At 43.0% G+C, this 7,530-nt stretch overlaps 1 protein-coding gene across 1 annotated transcript in view; it reads right to left on the reverse strand.

The window, feature by feature from the left end:
* The window catches only part of NR4A3 (nuclear receptor subfamily 4 group A member 3), a 37,224-nt gene extending 32,316 nt beyond the window's left edge, over positions 1-4,908 (reverse strand). The window contains exon 1 of the mRNA XM_008642687.2: positions 4,902-4,908. The gene's annotated coding sequence lies outside the window, so the exon portion shown is untranslated. The remainder of the gene's footprint in view (positions 1-4,901) is intronic.
* Positions 4,909-7,530: the final 2,622 nt, after the last annotated feature.

Consider the following 7,530-nt stretch of genomic DNA (forward strand, 5'->3'; position numbering starts at 1 on the left):
TTTCCTCCCCCGGGTACTCTGTGCAACTTCGCAGCTTCCTCGAGCTGTTCCTGTCTCCCACGACGTGAAAAATCGTCATGCAAGAAGGCTAAAAAAAAACCCCCAACCAACAAAACCCACTCCAAACCCAAAACCGGCGGCAAGAGTGTTTTGAAAGCCTTTAAAATAATCTCTGAGGTGCTATTTAAAGAACAGGAAATGGGATGTTTGGAGAAATGATTAGAAAGTGGCATTGAGAGCGCTATGTGCTTCGGGCAGATGCGGGTGTTGTGCAGAGAGCCGGGCACTTGCTCACCGACCGGCCCAAGGCAGAGGTTCCCTCCAGGGAGAGCACGGTCTGCTGTCCTGCAGTTATTTATGTCATGAGAGGTCACTCACTATACGCTGTGTGCTTCCCATGAGGCGAAAAGGAAGTTCTTCATGCAAGGAACTACCAATCCATTAAGCATAAATACCGAGGTGGAGGGAGAGATAAGGGGACAGGAACAACAGTAGGCAAATTGTCTAACTGGTCTGTACACAGCTTGATTCGCTGGAGGCAGTGGTGCAGGAGTGAGGGCCAGAAGGATGTCATTCCCAGGGCTTGTGGGATAACTCGGGATAACAAAACCAGGCACTGCAGCAAGGGGAGGAAGCCTGCAGCAGTATGAAGGAGGCCTTGGGTGAAATAAAGATCGAGGAAGCAGGGAAGGTTGTTGAGGGATGTTTGCTGGGTGCGCCAGAGTTGGGGAGGATGAAGGTTACACAGAGAGCAGACAGTGTGGAGAGACTGAGGGGTTCACTTCCAGTGCCCACCCATGCGTTTGTATTTATGGCCAAATAACTTGACAACTCCTTATCAGAATTTGCTTGGCTTCCCCAAGACCAGAGCCAATCTTTAGCCCTGCAGATTTCTGGGGCCAAGGCCATGAAATGTCACTGGTTTTAGGCTTTTACCACAGGATACCCAAGTCGAACTGCTGAAATCCTGACTGGCTGCCATCTGCCCAGAGGCACCTAAATTGGACAGTGGTAAGACAAGGGGAAATGGCCTTAAGCTGAAGGAGGGCAGGTTTAGGTTAGATATTAGGAAGAAATTCTTTACTGTGAGGATGCTGAGACACTGGAATAGGTTGCCCAGAGATGTTATGAATTCCCCATCCCTGGAGGTGTTTAAGACTAGGCTGGATGGGGCTTTGAGCAACCTGGTCTAGTGGAAGGTGCCCTTCCTATGACAGGGGGGTTGGAACAAGATGATCTTTAGGATCCATTCTGACCCAGTGCATTCTATGATAGATTCAGTAGTACCATAGAAATGGCATCTAGTCTAACCTCCTATGCAAAGACTATCCCCTGGCATTTTTTTAAAGAAAATTTCCTACCTTCCTCCAGCATGTAGAAAACAACTGTTCATCTGCCTAAATGCCACATTCTAGGAAAGCCCCAAAGAGGAGTTGGCTAAATTACACAATAGCTCAGTAGTTCCAGCATTTGCACAGAAAACAGGACATTCAGATTCACCTTGTTTGTCTGGGGCAAGGAGACGAGGGTGGGAATGGGGAAACTCAACCTGCATTCCCCACCTCCCAGGAGATTGCTGTAATCCCTGCATCATTCTGGGTGGTATCCCAACCACCTGTTTGAAGTGGTGAAACCACTTTCAGGTTTGTGTGCAAGCTCTGTAGTCTAGTGCTTCAGGCTGTCTGCTGGAATGGAAGAGAACTGCAATATTACACACCTATAGTATAAAAATACTGCTATGACCTTAAGAGAACTTTCTTGCCTGATTGAGCATGATTTCTGTGTTGAAGTTCCTTTTCCCCTCCATACCTTCCTGACAACCAATAACCTGGTGATGAGGCCATTCTCTCAGATAAAGGTCAGTGTGGATTTGAGTCTTCTTAAGAAAGGAGCTGAATCATAGATCTTCTTTTTTCTAGGGAGTGCTGTAATTGACAAAGATACAGAGTCAACAGAAGGTAGCATCCGTCTCCTTCCAGATGTGTCTTTGAAAAAGCTTAGGTGAGCTAAGGTTCTACTAGCCTAAGACTTCCTGCTGTCCTAAACTACATCTCCTTGCTCCAGAGGGGTGGGATTTGGGATATGGCCCTTATCATTGTGTTGAAGTTAGTCTGTTTTGTACCCTTTCTTCATCCTGCAAGCATGATTAATTTAGATTTCTGAATTTGTGGGCATGGGGCACTAGAAAAAACACTGCCATTTTTAATCTGGTCATCTAAAACATCGTTGGATTTAGGTCTGAGTCAGAATCCTGCCTTTCAGAGTTATTCTGTCATTCAGAAAAAAAATGTAACATCTTCTGGTGCTGATCAAAGTAACACTCAGCAGAGTTTGATAGCCTAGAACAGCAGCTCTGCCTCAGCTGCCTTACAATGTTAGGCCAGCACATTTCTAGATGAGAGGTAGCATGCTACAACAGCTTGTCAGGACACCCAGTTTATCACCGCAGTGTTTCCAAACTGAGAGAGGAACTCATTCCGCCTCCTTTGCTTGAAAGGTGCCTTTGCCATAGAGAGGTCATGATAGGGAAGAGGGGAAGGTCTAGCTTAGTCTTTGGTGGTGTATTTGGCAAGTCATCCCCTGCTAAAACCAAGTCCTAGTCTTGACTAAATGAAGTCCCAATATAATCCAGCCTGCTGTCATACTTTTATAGTCAAACATTCATCTTTTCTTTTCATAACTAGTTAAAGACATGGTTGCATGGTTTATGCTCAGATTTTCCAAATGACTATAACTGGATCATGGCCATGCATTGGAAATTTTTGCCCCAAAGGAAGAAATTTTGAGAAAGATTCAAATGATTCAAACCCAGTCTTTTATGAATGTTAGAAATATGCACAGTATGCTTTGTTCACAATAGCTCCGTTTTCCCAGACAGAAGCTCCACCAACTGGTGGAATTGCCCTGGAATTCTGCAATACCACAGATGGGGAGGCCTGAATATTCCTGGACTGACTCAGCCTGTTCACTTTGCCTGGCTTGTAAGACAATAGACGATTCTTCCTTGGTTGTGGTGATCCAAAATGAAAAGTAAAGGAGGTCACATATTAACAAATGGAACGACTGCCTTTTAGACAAGCCCACAGACTGAACTGTGATCATATTAAGCAGAGGGGCTGTTGAGAGTATAATTCCTACTGCCAACGTAAGAGCTGATTAGGAATGGGAGAAGCCAGGACCAGACAAGGTTCAGACATGCAAGCACAGCAGATTATTAAATAAGGAGATGAAGGAGCATTCAGAGGGATCTTAAATTAAGTACATTAATTATGTAATCATGAAGCAGCTTTAAACTGGATTTATAGTGGATACAAAAGAACTACATTTTGCATTGGCCTTGATACTTTCAAAAGGACAATCTTATGTGATTGTGCTCACTTAAAGAGAAACGAGAGAGTGGGGAAAAAAAAAAGGCTCAAGATCATCTTATCCTAGGCAAAGATCTCACAGACTGTAATGTTTATTACAGAGAGATGGATTTTAATAGGGAATCAAGGCCATGGGACTGGTTTACAAACCCCAAAAGTTAGTATTTTTTTCCTTCTATTTACCAATTATAAGTATTATTTTATAAGTTATTTTCATGGCTTCCTTTTGGGCCCTTCATTTCTACATTTAATTCTTGACTGGATTATCAATCTTTACCCCTAAGAAGGAGTCTCTTTACTTACCACATGAAGTACTAAACAAATGCAACTATATAGTTGTAAAAAAATTAATAGTTTATACCAGATAATAATTTAGGCTTGTTCAGCAGCACTGCTTTTTTGGCAGACTTTCTACTTGTGTTGACAAAGGATAGCTCCTCAAAAGCAACAACTTATTACTTATTTACTTTCCCTAAGATCTTTTAAATTTCATCTGCTTTTTACTACATTGTCTTTCCAGTTACTGTTTGTTTTACTCTAGTGATTTCCACACCATCTTCCTATGTTACTGAGCATTGCATTTCATTTACTATCTCTCTCACCTCTTCTTAAACTGCATTTTCTCTGTTTCCTACTATTTCCCTGTCCCTTTCTTTGTCTTCTCACTACTGTGCTATCCGAACTGCCCATTCCCAAGAACCAAAGGGTAGCAGTTCTTCAGCTGCAGTAGGATGAGGGATTTGAGAAGTGAGAGATCCCAGCTGCCAGGGCAAATGCCTTGTCCAGGTTTGCTTTTTGCTTCATCTTTGTCCTGGCTTGTGCCTTTTCACAATTTCATTTACCTCTGCCTGCTCTGTTTCCCCATCTGTAAAATTACAACAGGGTGTTTAGGAAATAAAGGCACAGAAATGAAAACTAATTACTATTATTGTTTATGTCTAACTAACGCACAAGGCCTCAAACCCCTCAATGGCAGTAATTACTTTTTTTTTCTCTTATATAAAAAAATGAATCATTTACCTGAGAGAATCTGGACTATTTCTTTCAAGCTTATCATATCTTAAAGATCAGAAGTGGGCACTAGTATCACGTCACAGGTTAAGAGAGTTTAAGCATCAGCTTTCTTCAATCGTGTCTAAACCTTCCGGCACCTCTGAATCAGCTGAAATACGCTGCTAGAGTGAGCTGATGAAATCAGTTCCATTTCCACCCCCCTGCACTATATATGAAAGACCAAATTGGTGTATGCACCTGAACTTACAGCCCCAGCTCCAGGAGTAGGGTGATGAGCTCAGAGTCTAGTCTTTGGGGTTGTGAAAATCATCTTGAAATCCAAACTTGAATGAAACTGGCAGGTCAGGGCTGCTGCAGCCCATAGTGGGCTGGGAATGCCATGCCTGGAGCTGTGTTATGTGTACTCCTCTGTGCAGCCCTCTGGAGCTAGTGGGAATGTGGAGTGCCAAAACAAACTTAGGAACAAAAGGAGCAAAGTGCGCTGAGTGCAGGTGTGCTGCTTAGATGTCGTGGTTTGACCTGGTGGGTAGCTAAACACCATGCAGCCACTCACTCACACTTCCCCCACAGCAGGATGGAGGAGAGAACTGGGAGGGGAAAAGTAAAATTAATGAGTTGACATAAAGACAGTTTCATACAACAGAAATGGAAGGGGAAGTATTATTACTACTACTACCACCGCTAGTTAGAATATACAAAACAAGCAATGCACAGTGCAACTGCTCACCACCTGCTGACCAATGCTTAGACTGTTCCCAAGCTTTCCCCCAGCTTAATGTGCTCTGCATGGTGCCATATGGTATGGAATGTCCCTTGGGTCAGCTGGGATCAGGTGTCCTGCCTATGTCCCCTCACAACTTCTTCTGCATCCCCAGTTCACTCACTGGTGGGTTGATGTGAGAAACTGAAAAGTCCTTAACTTAGTGTAAGCCCTGCTCACTAGCAACAACCAAAACATCAGTGTGTGTTATCAACATTATTCTCACCCTAAATCCAAAACAAAGCACTATATCAGCTACTGGGAAGAAAATTAACTCCTTTCCAACTAAAACCAGGTTACTGGGGAAGCTTGGCTCTTCTACTAAATAGGAGGAGCCTTCTGCCATTTCTGCAGAAAAAAACGAGAAAGGCAAAGGAGGAATACTATTGCCTCACACTCTTCAGGAAAGCATTTGAGATTTGAAACATGTCTTAGAAAGTCAACCTTGAAAATGAGACCAAAAGAGAAGCTCAATTACTGGCTCTTCCCTCCCATTTTAAGGAGCCAAGGAACTTGACAGTATCACATTATAATTGTACACTACACAAAAACTTACAGGTGGAGTGCTGTATGAGATGATGATGTGGTTTAAATAGCAAAAAAATTTGAAACACCAAGAAGTGAAAGTCAAATGCCTCTAAATAGTTTTAGAGAACAATCATCACTGCTTCTGGGGCACTTAGAGCAGAGATCCAGTTACAGAAAGCATGTGTGTCTCAATGATGGAGATGAGGGGGAGAATGGCAGCAAAGAGATTCCATGCCTTGTCTTCTGCTTGCTTAAGAAATCCTCCTCTGAGTGTTTGAGCTTCACAAAGGCAAACAGGAAGCACCACAGTGGAACCGAAAATCAGTGGAAATGCTCACTGCTGCACAGATGTGCCATCCCTGAGCAGTGTTCAAAGCCAGGCTGGATGGGGCCTTGAGCAACCTGATCTAGTGGAATGTGTCCCTGATCATGGCAGGGGGGCTGAAAGTAGATGATCTTTAAGGTCCCTTCCAACCCAAACCATTCCATGATTCTAAGTGTTTCTCTAGTAAAAGGACCTTTGCATTTTCCAAAGCAAGAAGACCAGCAAATGTCTTTGCAAAGACATTGTCCTGCACAGTTTGGGCCAATCTCAGTACTCTGCCTTACAGGAAGAGAGCAGAATATTGCACAGCTAGAGGATTAATATTTGAACAGTCTCCTATTTTTTACTAGGATATGCTTTGTATTTTTATAAGAAATTTGTTGTGGATGATGAAGTAAAAGCTTTGTCATGTTGCAGTTAAAATTGGCAATAGAAACTAATTAGAAGTCTGGGCAATTTAAAAAGCAAATTTCATTCCCGTTTTCTCTTTCCTTCAGCAAAGCTTTCATGTGCTGAGTGCTAGAATAACTGTGGTGTTTTCACCCTACCAAAATTCCCCACTGATCATTCTGCGCAGTTGTGGTTCCATGCAAGGAGGAAAAAAGCTTCCTGCCATCTGTTCTAAATTAGATATCTTTTCCTATTATATTTCCCTGTTTTATTGTTTTTGTTGCTGATGAAGTAGTAAGTTAAATTTTCAGTATTTCTACCCTTAAGAGTTTAGGCAGTTCTCTTTATTTTCCATGCTGCTGCTCTCAAATTAAGCCGTAGTATCATGCTTTTAACAGAGAGATAACACCACTGAGCTTTACCATTTTATCATTCCTTATACCTGCTCCTACCATGGTATTTAAATAGTGGCAAGAACCCGAAACCCTCACTTGGGTCCCTTCTAACACTGGAGGCTTTGGATTTCCTCTTTTCCGTCTCCTTTAGTATCATCAATCTAGTAATCAGCCTGTCTCACCAACAAACTCCTTGACTACTTACTTTTCAACCTAGACATTAATGGATCTTACTCTGTCTAGATGCACGTATCTCTTGCTGTCAGAGAAAGTATTTCTTGGTCAAAAGTTGGACTGGATAATCCTGGAGGTCCTTTCCAATCTTGATGATTCTGTGATTCATAAATAGGCTTTTATGAAAAATTGTATCATTTCACGATTCCTTTCTTTCTAGCTGTCCGGTTGGCTCTTTAATAACTTTGCCATATTAGAAACACTCTGGGGGAGCTCCACGTTACCTGCAGGATTTGTGTCATACCAGCACACTCCACTAAACTCCCTTAATCTCTCATTTCTGCTCATGCGCTGCTTTCAGATTTGTTTTTAAACCTTCACCGGCGGAACCGCTGCCGCTTCCCCACCTACCCGAAGAGTTTGCTCCCATTTACCGTGCCTTGAGGTGGAACCCAGCCAGGATTAAGTTAAGCGGTTGTTCCCAGGCTAAGCAGCCGCAGGACTCCAGCTGGGACTATTTGCTTTAACCCCTCAGTTTCCCACCTTTTGCTGGGGGCCGCCGGGGAGGGGGAGACC

Source organism: Corvus brachyrhynchos, unplaced genomic scaffold, assembly GCF_000691975.1.
Source record: "Corvus brachyrhynchos isolate BGI_N302 unplaced genomic scaffold, ASM69197v1 scaffold409, whole genome shotgun sequence".
Lineage (NCBI taxonomy): Eukaryota > Metazoa > Chordata > Aves > Passeriformes > Corvidae > Corvus > Corvus brachyrhynchos.